We start from the raw sequence: 15,819 nt of genomic DNA, 5'->3' as shown, positions 1-15,819 counted from the left end.
AGACTTGTTTATATTTTCGTTTGGGCTTGTATTATATTTGCCTTAGGGTTTATATGATCCGTTCATCCTATTTTGACTCCTCAAAATTCAAGAGTCTATCCTAAATTGAGGTAAATTGTTGGGCTTTCTAAATACCGTTTCGATTTCTAACATCACTGAAGAGACATTATTTGTCGAAATCCAGATATGGTGTACAAAAACCTTTGCATCTTTTGTTTGCGGTATAACATCTTTTCCGCAAGTTTATTGTTTTCTGTTTAGTATTAAATTTAAAATTAAGATCCATTTACTTCATCGGTGATCCGTTTATTTGACAATCGCCAATGGCAGTCAGCAGGGTTTAAGAACATTTGTTGTTCGACCTGTTAGTCAATTGCGTTTTGTTAAAATATACTTTTTCACTTTTTTGGTCTATGTTGTTTGTGCTGTATTTAGACCCCTCTAACAAGAAATTTGTTTTGCATGCACACGTATAAAAATTGCGGTTTTTATCCAACGCAATCATAGGTTTGAACGTTGTTTTCAATTTAGACTTGTTTATATATATATATAGTATATTCCATGGTTTCCATTACTTATTCTTTTATATAATTGATTTTTTATAATTTATACGAAATGAACGCAAACTGAGACGATCACATTTTGCATTAAACGAGGAAGCGCTTCTTTCTAAAAGTGTGATGGTCAATTGGTTTCATTCTATATAAATTCAAAAAAGAACAAAACAAAAACACATCGTTCAATTCTTATATTTACAGATTATCGAAGTAAAAAAAATATATGATTTTCACATTTTTTTTTTGAAAGTAAAACATTAAACCACAAAAATACGGCAGAAATTGTCAGTGAGATGGAAGCAGTATCATTCCTCCACGTGAAACCAATTATCATAATACGTCATATAGCTGAAATTGGCATATGGAGATGTCGATTTCAAAGTAAATAGCTTGTAACTTGTAAAATATTTATCACTGAAATTTCAATCCGTATCACAATGTATATCATGGGATAATGGTTTATATTCATATTTTTTTTTCAATTATTCATAAATATATCAACTACTTTTTTTCAAATGAATAAAAATTGCAATTGCAATTTTTTAAAAGCATAATCGATATATCGTTTGCACGAAGTTCACGAACAATGCGAAACAATACTTTTACTTTTACTGTTGATTAATAAATTGGGCGGAGTTAATTGTTCTATAATCTTGGGTTGCTTTTATACGGCATCATCATGGCTTGTTTCATATGTTTCATACAGATATATTATAAAAATGTTAGACATGATGAGCAAAACGGTTTTCGTTGTGGTAGAAGTACTATTGATCATTTGAGTACGCTTACATTTACTATTGAAACAAGAAAATTACGAAAATTGTCTACGTTTGCAGTGTTTGTAGATTTTAAAAAGGCATATGCCACGGTTAATAGAAATTTATTGTTTAATGATCTTAATGATCTTGGTATAAGTAAACATTTTTTGTGTGTTATTAAAGCTATTTATTTCAAGTTGAATGTGCTATTAAACTAAATGGGAATATGACTGAAAGGTTAAGTGTTAATTCAGGCCTAAAACAAGGCTGTGTTTTGTCTCCAATATTGTTCAATATTTTTATAAACAGCTTAGTTTCAGATATTACAGCATTAGATATTGGTATTGATGGTGAAAAGTTGGTATTTCATTATATGCAGATGACATTGTACTGATTGCAGATAATGAAAACGCTTTGCAATTACTCCTAGATGTTTTAAATACATGGTGTATAAATAAGTTATTAAATATTAATCATGAGAAAACTAAAATTGTACATTTTAGAAATCCGTCTGTACAACAAACAAAAACATCATTTTTTTTAATGATAAGCAAATATGTATTGTACAAAGCTATCAATATCTGGATTTACTATTAACTGAATTTTTAAACTATGATGTAATGGCTAAAGCTGTAGCCAAGTCAGCTAACAGGGCATTAAGTTTGATTATTGTAAAGAGTGAGGCACATTGAGGTTTCCAGTACAGTACATTTACTTAACTATTTGATACCCTGGTCTGACCTGTTATAAGTTATGGTGCAGCCATTTGGGGCACCAGAGATTTTTCGTGTATTAATGCGGACCAGAACTATCAGGTCTTTTATGGGTGTGGGTAAATATGCCCCGAACGATGCAATCCAAGGGGCTATGGGCTGGAAACTTCCGAGTGTTAACCAGTAGACTTGTGTTTTTCGACACTGAGCTAGATGTAACATAATGTGCACAGATAGATTGAATTATAGAATATTTAAATGGTGTTACAGTAATGCTCTTAATAAGAGACGGAATTGGTGTTTAAGAATTGTGGCTAAGTTTAAAGAATGTAATTTAGATTTCTATGTTAATTTAAGTAATGTATTGTATAAACAAGAGATTACACAAATAGAAGAAGTTTTATTTGATAATTATATAGAAAACTGGCAAAATAGAATATTGACACAAAATGTTGGTAAAAAATTACGGACTTATAAATTGTTTAAAGACAGTTATGGAAGTGAATTATGTTTATCTAACAATTTATCGTATAGATAGAGAAGTGCATTTGCAAAATTTAGATGCGGAGTAGCTCCGTTGAGAATCGAAACGGGGCGATATGAAAATAAAAATGTAGACGAAAGAGTGTGTTTTATGTGTAGTGATAAAATAGAAGATGAAACACATGTCATATTATCATGCCCGTTATATGCAGATTTGCGTTTTTGTTTATAGAGTGAAGCTATGAAGTATAATGTAGATTTTTATGATTTGTCTGATGATGATAAATGTGTGTATTTACTTCAAAATATTAATTGTTATGATATGGTTGCCAAAACCTGCTTTAATATTTCAAGTAGAAGAAATACCTTTTTATATTCTTAAAATAAAATTATTATAACAGTAGTATGTATTAAAATAGTTTTATATAGAATTTATTTTACAGTCTCTCATAATTCTTAATAGAATGGTACTTGTATTTTATATTTGTAAATTGTCTGTTTTATATTGTGTATATACTCTGTATGTACCGTATATTTATGTATTGCAAGTAGTGAGACTTTACTAAAATATTGAATCTGAATCTATTGCTATCTGTATACAGTTACATGTTAACAGCTGTCTTTTTTGTTATCTGTATAGAGTTACGTGTGAACATACGTCTATATTGTTATCTGTATACATTAACATGTGTACATATGTCTATATTGTTATATATGTACAGTTACATGTGTACAGATGTCTATATTTGTGTTCTGTATACAGTTATATGTGTTCAAACGTCGATATTGTTACATTACAATTGTACAGTTACATGTGTACAGATGTCTATGTTGTTATCTGTATACAGTTACATGTGTACATATGTCTATATTGTTATATGTATACAGTTACATTTGTACATATGTTTATATTGTTATATGTATACAGTTACATGTGTAAATATGTTTATATTGATAACTGGTATATTTATATGTGTACAGATGTCTATATTAATATACGTATACAGACGATATTGTTACATTACAATTGTACAGTTACATGTGTACAGATGTCTATGTTGTTATCTGTATACAGTTACATGTGTACATATGTCTATAGTGTTATATGTATACAGTTACATTTGTACATATGTTTATATTGTTATATGTATACAGTTACATGTGTAAATATGTTTATATTGTTATCTGTATACAGTTACATGTGTACAGATGTCTTTATTGTTATCTGTGTACAGTAACATCTGTACATACGTCTATATTGTTATCTGTATACAGTTACATGTGTACAGATGTCTATAGTATGTGTTTATTGTAAAAGTTACATGTCTATAGATGTCTATAATGTTGTCTGTGTTTGTGCTATTAAACCGTTTGTTTAAGATATAGTAGACATTTTAAAATTATTGACGATGTTCATTTCAAATTCTATCTGGTCAACATTTTGATTATTTCAAAGAAAATGGTTTTTGAAAAACGACTAAAATATTGAAGATCTCATGCTTTTCCGGAAACTCCTTGACATCCCGAACACATTAGTATTCATTGTCACACGTTCGTGTGGTGAAGTATTCTATAGGATCTTTAATTAGTATATTTACATATCGTTACACGAATTACAAAATAAACATAAAATCCTGATAAATATTGTATCAATATTCTTTAAAGTCGAAATCATCACGAGGAAATAGTCTCTAGTTATAGGTGAATAAGTATTTCAAAATAATGTCTTTGTTTACGTAGAAATAAAACCTTTTGACCAAAAAGATCACTACTGTTTTGTTATGTGTCGATTAGACAATGATTGATGTCAGTTAAATGCATTAAGAGATCTTTCTACAACACATGTCTAGGATAGAGATCATTATGAAACTGATCAAGGGATTTGTACTCATTCGGCGCTTCTACACAATAATGACTGCAACATTTTTCAATCACTAAAACAGCAAAAGACTAGTATCAATATTTACCAAAAATTAAGATAACACGAAACAAAACAATAGTATAAACAAATCTCACAATTCGCTGATATTTCAGGCGGCAGTTAAATTATATGATATGTTATTAACTGACTGGATGATCCCACCCCAAACACTAAAAATGTACGGGAGAAAATCCACAGTAATAGTGTAACGAGCCTAACCGAGTATATATACAATCTGGTACAATATATACGTAGATCAGTAATATATATCCGATTTCAATATGCAGAATATTTCTGGTGTATTCGCAAAACTACACTAGACTATGACAAGTTTGAAAGACTGAGGTATGAGCGAAGGGCTTTGTGTCATGTAACTAAAAAACTTTCGTAAAATTAGAAGTTTTGCGCCATTAACCCTTATCTAAAATATCAGAAAGTCATTATTCGATGTTTGAAACAGCTGACACAAACATTTTTTTCTCATTGTCAAAGCTTTGGACCGCGATGATTTTTTTAAATGGCACATGAATTTCATTTTATACATGTCTAACGTCTAATAGTTACGAATTTGAAGGCGTCGGATCTATACTCTATATCACAAGCAAGTTTATTTTAATTTCAGTATAATTAGTTATTCTTTCTTGATGATGATATAGGGTAACAAATATGTTCTAACATGAACAATTGTCAACATTTAAATTTTACTTGAATGTTTACACATGGAATGTATCTATAGATTATCAGAAGAAAAATTTGCACCTTCTTTGGCAGAAGAGAGCAGAGCAAACGAGGTCTACTGTTGTACAATTTGATCTGTTTAAAAAAACTTTTGTTGTCTTGTTGAAAGATCATAGGTAGATATAAAAGGATGGGTATAGATTAAATCTGTAAATTGAATTTCGGATGCAAAATTTAAATCTGACGAACAGATAAAAGAATGTCGGACAAAACAAAAAACATAATATCATACAGACGCATCAATAAGCAAAGTTAAAATAAATGGAAAACTGTTGAACTGTGTATCAAGTATGTTGTATACTGACCGCGTTGTTAACCAAGTATGTTGTATACTGACCGCGTTGTTAACCAAGTATGTTGTATACTGACCGCGTTGTTAACTGTGTAAAGTGTTTATCAAGTATGTTGTATAATGACCGCGTTGTTAACCAATTATATTGTATACTGACCGCGTTGTTAACCAAGTATGTTGTATACTGACCGCGCTGTTAACTGTGTATCAAGTATGTTGTATACTGACCGCGTTGTTAACTGTGTACCAAGTATGTTGTATACTGACCGCGTTGTTAACCAAGTATGTTGTATACTGACCGCGTTGTTAACTGTGTATCAAGTATTTAGGTCCCTTTTGGTCATACAGCTCTTCCCTAGTCTCGGTACTTATACACCATTGTCTTTCAAAATATTTGGTTTTCAGCGTTCCTGATGAAAGTCAATCCAGAAAAGAGCTTCGGACGCATACAATTTACAAATGGTTATTTTTAGTTTTTTCTTACAATAAGTTGAGTTACTTTCCTGTCATCTGATATTAGAAGGAATGTTTAAATCTGTTTTTAAATATAACATGCAGCTAAATACCCATGCAGAGATTTAATCAAAGTACTAAGATACTGTCCACTCGGATGACCTAAAGATCAGTTGGTAGAGGAATAAATGATAGGGATTTTATTCTTGCAGTAATACTGACTGTACTGTTGTGATAATATTAGTCACATAGTGTGCTAGTGACATAATACGATATATATGGGGTCAGTAAATTCCATATGGGATTTGAGCGAAACCCCATATGGAATTTACTGACCCTATATATATCGTATTAGGTCACTAGCACACTGTGTAACAAATTTATCTTACCGACTATCTTAACATGTGGCATTTAGACTAGTGGCCTATCACAGTGATCGAGTCTTCAATATTAAGAACCTACTTCCATTGGTCTATACAAAAATAAATGCCAGCAATAACTGGTTTCACTCGTTCATCATCAATTTCTTCGTCTGTTGAAACCTTTCAGATTTTTCCTCAAAATCATGTTGTTTTTACAAAGAGACGTAACACCACCAACTCAAACTAAGTTTAATTTTGGACCATTTGGACCTTAATGTGGACTAATTTGCAAAAATAAAAAAAAATCTATATACACTGTTAGATTTGGCATATCAAAGAACCCAATAATTCAATTTTTGATGAAATAAAAAAAAGTTTAATGGGACCCTTTGGACCTCAATGTGGACCAATTTAAAAATGGGGCCCAAAACACAAAATCTGTATATGCTGTTGGATTTATCATATTAAAGAACGCCAAGAATTCAAAACTTTGAATTAAACACCAGTGGAATTGGCCAAGAAATAAGCGATTTATACAAAGTATTTGGAAAGTATTGTTTTGGCCCCTTTTGTCATAAACAGTAAGGCCTATAACGCCCAAAATTAATACCATCCTTTCTTTATTGGTATAGAACCTTGTGGTACATTTTCAGAGATTCCATAGACATATCCTCAAGTTATTGTCCGGAAACCAGAAAATCATTGTTTTCTGGCCCCTAATTCCTAAACGGTTTGGGCCATAACCCCAAAAATTAATCCCAACCTTCCTTGTGGGTACATAACCTTATGGTACAATTTCATAGAGATCCACACAGTGGCACTTATACACAAGTTATTGTCCTTAAACAAGAAAAATGCTTGTCTTTGGCATCATCTTCGTATATTACCATCTTATATTAGTACCGTTGTGCAAATCTTTAGACTTATATAACTATTTTCCTTATCTGCGCAGCATCGTCTATTCTAGACGATCCGATACATATTAAATTAAAATACAGGCATAAGGGCTAACCATACATACGGAGTAGTCTATCGTTAACGGGTGGAGACCGTATGAAGATCAAAATAAGTCTATTGTGTTGATACATTTATAGGTCTTAAGTTTACCATACCAAAAAACTATATATAACCATCTTTGCTATCTAGCCTACACATAAAACAGCATAACGCTTTTAGGAGAAAAATAATCGTCATAATCAAAGTTTGGTAATTTCTTTAAACAAGAATTAACAACCTTCATAGTTAAAAGCCAATATATCAAAGCGTGTGAAAATTTAAACTGATAATATGCTTTCGTCATCATATGTGGTCTTTTTGAATGTTGACACTGCTAATGGACTGCCTACTTAAAATACTAGTAGATAAAAATTTAATGACGAATACAACCACATTATTGACAAGTTTTGTTAAGTGTCAAATCTGAGGAAATCATATTCAGGCTTGCTCACCTGTTCCGAGTATCAAGTGCCCGCTAAAATATATATGATAAATAACTGGATCCATCGAAATCTAACATGTCTTCAATTATCTTCACGATATCTACTTCAAAACCACAGATAAGCAACCAGTAAGAACGTTATAACACGTTATAAAACCAACAGGGTAAACCGTCAAAAAGGTAGTTTTTATCAACTTCTCTAGTTTGTCAATATATTTCGCTTCAAAATTATAGTCTATCATCATGGATGTTTTATAAGTAGTGTTTCAGCGCGACACTTGGTTTATAGTTGTAAAATCACACCGTATAACCCCAATACAAATGAATCCGGACGTTGATGGGTTCAATGCGATAATCAGGACAACATAAAAATTTAATTTTTGGATAACAATAATTTCGAATGTCTTTCTAGAACTTATGTGATGTGTATGAACATGGTTGTTTATCTAATCAATTATAAAGCTGTTGCAATTTACAGATTTTGTATAAAACGTTTGATAGAACTGGACTGATGCAAACACGCTGCGATTTTGTACGTTTAATAAGGTATTTAAAACAGTGTTTTCAATATCTTTTCTGACATTAGTTTTTGAGTCTCAATACTTAAAGCAATAATAAATAACAACATGTAAAATTACCACATACCTTCAACTGAACATTCCCTAGAACTCAGAATAAACACGATATCATACTAAATAAGTTTATCGTATGCTGTATCGTTCGTTTCGCCAAATGTGTCAAGTTTTTTCATCTCTTAGGGAGCTACCATTTGAATTTTATGGGGGCTAGGATGAAATTAAAAAAAGGCAGGACAGGAGTTTTGAGTAAAAAAGAAGGCAGGATGAGCAACTTGGCAAGAAAAAAGGCAGGATGACAATTTATGTAAAGAAAGTCAGGATAAACTAATAAAAAAAGGGCAGGACTAAATAGAGTGAAAAATAAAAAGGCAGGACAGAGATTACAACTAAAAAAAAATGCAGGACAAAATTTTTCATCCTAGCCCACCCCCATAAAAATCAAATGGTAGCTCCCTTACAAATGATCATTGTACAATTCGTTGACCGTAACAAATCTCTTTCTTTAAGGTATTCGTGATGGCAGCTTTTTCTCTGTTTTGTTGTAAATTTTTATCTGTTAACTTTGTCGAAATAGTACAAATTGAAATTATAAGTCATTCAAGCCAGAATTGAAATGCTTTATTCAGCGCACATCTGACGGCAATTGTTCTTCTTCATTAAGGACTAAGAATTTCCACGTTATTCAATATGACATAGAATACAAAAAAATATAGCAACTAATAAACCAATGGAATTCTTTATTGAGAACGTAAAAATGACCAAATTGGTATGGACTTTAAAAAGAGTTTACTGTAGGTCACAATCTAGGACTTTTTGCATCTAATTATATACGTTTTTCTATTCAAATTATATAATCATGGAGCTTCGAGATATTTGTAAACTTAAAAAAAAAAAATTTCACAAAACACATACATCATTTCTGGATATTTTTTTTATGCATAAGCATTTTGTCTTGAAAAATTAGAAAGCAAAACATATTTGATAAATCATCTCGCTTCAAATTCTCTCATTTTTTATAATTATTTAGGCTAAATGTTGATATCATAACATGAAAAATTCACAGTACCAAAAAAAATGAAATATATTGGTCAAGCGAAATACCTTTCTAAGGGGTCCTTACAGCAATGACAAAAAGCCTGAAACTAAATTAAACGAATCGGATGCTTTATATATAGTAGATACAGTTGTCTTTTAAATACAACTGTCGGGTAAGGATCGTACATTGTAATGATGCCATGCAGGGGCGGATTTAGGATTTTTGAAAGGGGCATAATCCCATAAAACTGATTCTATACTGCAAAAAAAATGAACGATTTTATGCTAAAAATCATATAAATCATGAAAAACATAATATAATTATTTTTTATGTCGATCAAAGGGAGTGGGTGTAGAGGGCGCACCCCTAGATCCACCACTGTCATGTGAATAAATTTAGCGATTTTCAAGAGCTAAATTGACAGCTCGTCATCTCTACCATGGCTTCCATTTTCACGGTGGCGTAATGGGTAGGTAATTTTGACGAAGTAGAATGCTTACTGAGAGGAGCTCGTTGAACATTGTTATCCGGATGTATTAGATGACGAGTCAAGTCCTTTCCAACTGGGTTTTTTTTTGGGGGGGGAGGGCACAAGACAATGGGCTAAATCATAAGCGTGGCCATTATATTATTTTTGAAGTCAAGTTTACGTTTTGGCTAATTATTTCTGTTTTCTGTACAGGTAAAATTTATCTATATCAACTGTAACTGTAAATCGAATCTTTCTCCAATGAAGGAGCACCTCATATGATGAGTAATCCTCCACCAATATAAAAATTAATGTACATTTGATGAGTTGTCCTCCACCAGTAGTAAAAGTTACTTAATTCTAACATTAAAAGTGCCATCTATATACATCTAAGTTCAACACTGCTCAGCTTTATATAATAGAATATAAAATACGTCTCCATTAATTATAGTTTATTAGTACATTTATATACACCAAAAGAAATTATAATGTTGCAAGTTCAATGACTTGGACTGGTAGGTTAACTATGATCATCTTCATAAATCAGTTATCCACGCTCACTGTCTCACAAGTTGAAAATGGGTTGGGTATTAAACGTAAAGTTTAACAGCAAATTAGCATAGTGTGGCATAAACCACGCTCATTATAATAAATCATTTTGAACATTTGATATGAAATACTTGTATATAAAATATGTATTAAAAATTGTTTTATAAATACAACTTACATATATTTACGGCATTTGGAAACCATGCTTGTTTAAATAAAAACAAGTTTTACACCCTTTATGGAAATGAGTTTACTGTTGAGATCAGGCATTATCACAAGATTATATCTTTTAATTTTTAAAGGCTATAAATTCAGGACCTAAACCTGGAAATAGTGTACTGACAATCTATTAGATGTACCTTTTATATCTTATCTTATAGCTGTTTCACACCTTCAAGTTGGGCCTAATTTTAAACAATATTTAGTGTCATTGAGACTTATGTTACTCAAACTAATCTTTCACCTCCCTGTGTGTGGTGAGCATCCACGGTCTGACAATCGGAAGGGGTATATAAAACAAGAGCATGTTGTAAATATATGTCATTTATTTCATATCGAATATTAATGTTTAATTGAAATAAAGATATTTTACATATTACATATTGAGGATTAGCCCAAATGTCAACTTTAATATTTAGCCCAAATATCGACTTGCTATTGGCCCAAATGTACCATATTTTTAGCCCGAATGTAACATCAATTAGCCCAAACGTGCATCTTCCTGTTTGTGCAGTCTATTTTCATCTGGTGTTTTTACACCACTGCCCAAGTGGACTGGTCATTTTATTTCATTGGGGGACCTTGGAGGAAACATTGAAAATATTCTTATTCTTTTCAAGTCCCAACCTTAAAAAATGGAAATAAATTCAAGATCCCCTTCCAAAGACATGAAAATTCCACCCCTTCCCAATATTTTTCATTACGTGTATTCTTCATAACAAAAAAATACATGCATACATGCATACAATTTCTATTGTCATTCTATAAAATAATGCGTCAGTAGTGGGTCAAGAGCTTAAATCAGAAGCGGGTCTAGAGCTTAAATCAGAAGCGGATCCAGAATTTGTGAAAAGGGTGTGCGTAATTCTAGAAAATGGACTATATACCACAGAAACATTTTTTGAACAATTTAATGCTCAGATTAAATATAAACATGATACATTTTGCGATCAGCGGATGGCATATGCCCTCTACACCCCCTGGAGCTGCCCCTGTCAGGAGGGAAAGCTGCAGGTGACGTTAAAGAAGTTAGTAACTTCAGATAGAAAATACTTTCCTTGAATAACATGTTGAAACTTAGGATTTGGATCTTATCAATTGAAAAAAACTGATGTCTTTCGTGTCAAAAAATTTGTATTGTTTTTATTGTGGGGGGAAGCATTTGGTGTTGGTCGTCTAAGTTTGAATTTCAAGGTCATAAAGAAAAAATAATTCATGTAAAGACATGTTACAACTACAACGTTTGACTCCCAGATAGTATCTACAACCAAGAAAATATATGCTACACTCATACCACTTCTTCTTATTTATAAATCATGTAAGGAAGCAGCTATAAGCATTATCAGTATTTTTATTATATGGAAAAGGGTATAATTAGAAAAGCTTCGAGAAAACCTGCAAAAAATAAAATATTCCAACCATCAATCCCTGATAGTGTTGTTCTTACTAAAACATTTAAACCATCAATCCCTGATAGGTTGTTTTTACTAAAACATTTAAACCATTAATCCCACATATTGTTGTTCTTACTAAAACATTTAAACCATCAATCCCTGATAGTGTTGTTCTTATTGAAACATTTTAACCATCAATCACTGATAGTGTTGCTTATACTAAAACATTTTAACCATCAATCCCTGATAGTGTTGTTCTTACTAAAACATTTTAACCATGAATCCCTGATAGTGTTGTTCTTACTAAAACATTTTAACCATCCATCCCTGATAGTGTTGTTCTTACTAAAACATTTTAACCATCAATCCCTGATAGTGTTGTTCTTACTAAAACATTTTAACCATCAATCCCTGATAGTGTTGTTCTTACTAAAACATTTAAACCATCCATTCCTGATAGTGTTGTTCTTACTAAAACATTTTAACCATGAATCCCTGATAGTTTTGTTCTTACTAAAACATTTTAACCATCAATCCCTGATAGTGTTGTTCTTACTAAAACATTTAAACCATCCATCCCTGATAGTGTTGTTCTTACTAAAACATTTTAACCACCCATCCCTGATAGTGTTGTTCTTACTAAAACATTTAAACCATCAATCCTGATAGTAAAACTGAGAATGGAAATGGGGAATGTGTCAAAGAGACAACAACCCGACCAAAGAGCAGACAACAGCCGAAGGCCACCAATGGGTCTTCAACGCAGCGAGAAAATCCCGCACTTGGAGGTGGTCCTCAGCTGGCCCCTAAATAAAATTGTGTACTAGTTCAGTGAAAATGGACGTCATACTAAACTCCAAAACATATAAATGAACTAAAATTAAAAAAAAACATACAAGACTAACAAAGGCTAGAGGCTCCTGACTTGGGACAGGCGCAAAAATGCGGCGGGGTTAAACATGTTTTGTGAGATCTCAACCCTCCCCCTATACCTCTAGCCAATGTAGAATAAAGAAACACATAGCAATACGCACAGTAAAACTCAGTTTAAAAGAGGTCCGAGTCCGATGTCAGAATAGGTAACAAAAGAAACTAAGCAAAACGACAATGATACATAAATGAACAAAGGACTACTAGCAGTTACTGACGTGCCAGCTCCAGACCTCAATTAAACTGATTGAAAGATTATGTCTTCATCATATGAAAATCAAGTACCATCCCTCCCGTTAGGGATTTAATATCATACCATCATATAATATATGAGAAGAACATAACCCGTATCATGCCAACAACTGGTTTTAGAATAAATGTGTTTATTTCCGATGCAAAGTCCCTATGAGTGAATCAATATTAATACCAAAATATGCAATCCTTAATGACTTGACAACAGTATCGTAACTATATCCTTTCCGAATAAGTCTGTTTAAAGGTTTGGTTAGCTTTTGAGGTGAATGCCGACATTTTGTGCTTTGTAAAGAATATTACCATAAAATATTGGATGTGAAATACCTGAACGTATAAGATGTCTGCATGTTGATTTATATTTACAAATGATGTCCTTGTACCGATGATAAAATTTAGTAAATGTTTTGACTAGTTTGTGATATCGAAAACCCTGGTGTAATAATTTTTCAGTAATACAGAGATTTAGAGTTTAAATCAAATTAGCTTTGCCCTTCCCCAAACTGAAGTCATTTCCTTAAAATGTTCAAGCCCCCTTAATTTACCCCCCCTTTTTTTTGAATGTTACAAATGATTGGTCCCTAGGTTAGGTAAATGATTGACTTACAAACATGTTTAACCCCGCCGCATTATGTATCGGTATCAAGTCAAGAGTCTGTAATGTTTAACCTCGCTGCATTATGTACCGATATCAAGCCAAGAGTCTGTAATGTTTAACCCCGCCGCATTATGAACTGGTATCAAGCCAAGAGTCTGTAATGTTGAACCCCGCCGCATTATGAACCGATATCAAGTCAAGAGTCTGTAATGTTTAACCCCACCAATTTATGTACCGGTATCAAGCCAAGAGTCTGTCATTTTTAACCCCGCCGCATTATGAACTGGTATCAAGCCAAGAGTCTGTAATGTTGAACCCCGCCGCATTATGAACCGATATCAAGTCAAGAGTCTGTAATGTTTAACCCCACCGATTTATGTACCGGTATCAAGCCAAGAGTCTGTCATTTTTAACCCCGCCGCATTATGAACCGGTATCAAGCCAAGAGTCTGTAATGTTTAACCCCGCCGCATTATGTACCGATATCAAGTCAAGAGTCTGTAATGTTTAACCCCACCGCATTGTGTACCGGTATCAAGCCAAGAGTCTGTAATGTTTAACACCGCACATTATGAATCGGCATCAAGCCAAGAGTCTGTAATATTTAACCCCGCCGCATTATTTACCGGTATCAAGCCAAGAGTTTGTAATCCATTGGTCGCCTTTGATAGCTGTCTGCCATGTTTTGATTGTTTTCGTTTTTTGTTGTAGTATATATTAGGCCTCTTGCTGTTGGTAGTTCTTTTAATTAGGTTACGTTTATTCATTCTATACGATATGGGATTCGCTCATTGTAGAAAGTCGATAAACAAAACGGTTATGATTTGAAAAAGAAATGCTACCAAGAGTCGCACGAGTCTATCCGTACGCTTGGCCATTGATATCTGTAATTTGTTGAGCGATTGTATTTCTAACCAATTTACACTTTCATCTAGGTAATGAAACTTCTTATCTGTACAAAATAACTCAATGAAAACTTCTTATATGTACAAAATAACTCAAATTACCTCGAACTGTATTTCAACTATACAACGGAGATTATATATTGGCTTATGGTGGCAATTTTTTTTACATGTATATTGTTATCAATATTCGAAAACATATTTTAATACATGCAAAATTCATTTGACAAATACAATATTGTCGCCACGAATCTTACAGTATAAAAAAGTGTATAGATAACAAACCGTACACAATTTGAAACTGAAGACACGTAAAAACATGCATTTTTGTTTGTTTCTAGATACATGTAACATATAAACCTACAATCTTTATTAGTTTGTGAAGTTTAATTGATGATATTTTCGAAAATGTATGTTTCAAAAAATATGAGGTATGGTAAACTTAAAATTCATAACTATTAAAAAAAGAAAGCATGCTTTTATCAGAGGCAAGGTAGTGCGTTTTTTAATATTTGCCTTGAAAATATTACATATTTAGAAAAACCTTGCAGTATGTAATGAGTAGTATAGCAAAGAATATATTGAAGCAAATTATCCGAGGAATAAATATTGGACTTTACTTACCTCTGTCTGAACTCACTGGTACACGGTGTGTTCGATTCGAACGCGTCATCGTCCAGATTGATTTGTATCGGGGTTATACGTGGTGATAATGAACTGTACATTTTCACATAAGAGTCTTGTTTAAGTTGTTCTACGTTTGACTTTATTACGGAATTTAATCCTTTTCTTCCTTTGGGCTGGTGGGGTTCTATTGCATAAAATCAAACAATTATTTAAAATAATTGTTCTTGTAGCATGCAGGAGTGGAATGTTTTTACTGTTCACAGAATTCCAGCAAAGATTGAATCTGGCTAGATTTCAGGATTTTGGGATAAGCCCTACTACTTAACGTGAGGTTATAAGTGTTATGAGATGGTTTCATGAGTTATTGGATATGTCTACCTACAGCCCTTTAGTCAAACTTGACAACTCATATACGGGGGTGTTTAACGATCTTCAGTTCCTTTGATTGTTTCGTACGGTCGACTATCAGCATTTTTAACAGAAAAATAAATATTTATCTAGAGCTTATTTTCTGTAATTTGACATTAAAGTACGCAAAAATTATTTATTA

At 32.4% G+C, this 15,819-nt stretch overlaps 1 protein-coding gene across 1 annotated transcript in view; it reads right to left on the bottom strand.

The window, feature by feature from the left end:
* LOC127705763 (uncharacterized) overlaps positions 1 to 15,294 on the bottom strand; it is a 104,660-nt gene extending 89,366 nt beyond the window's left edge. Inside the window, exon 1 of the mRNA XM_052210123.1 lies at positions 15,267 to 15,294. The gene's annotated coding sequence lies outside the window, so the exon portion shown is untranslated. The remainder of the gene's footprint in view (positions 1 to 15,266) is intronic.
* Positions 15,295 to 15,819: the final 525 nt, after the last annotated feature.

The sequence above is a fragment of the Mytilus californianus genome, unplaced genomic scaffold, assembly GCF_021869535.1.
Source record: "Mytilus californianus isolate M0D057914Y unplaced genomic scaffold, xbMytCali1.0.p SCAF_6, whole genome shotgun sequence".
Classification (NCBI taxonomy): domain Eukaryota; kingdom Metazoa; phylum Mollusca; class Bivalvia; order Mytilida; family Mytilidae; genus Mytilus; species Mytilus californianus.
The sequence above is the reverse complement of the archived record's forward strand: the minus strand, read 5'-3'. Positions and strand labels throughout refer to the sequence as shown.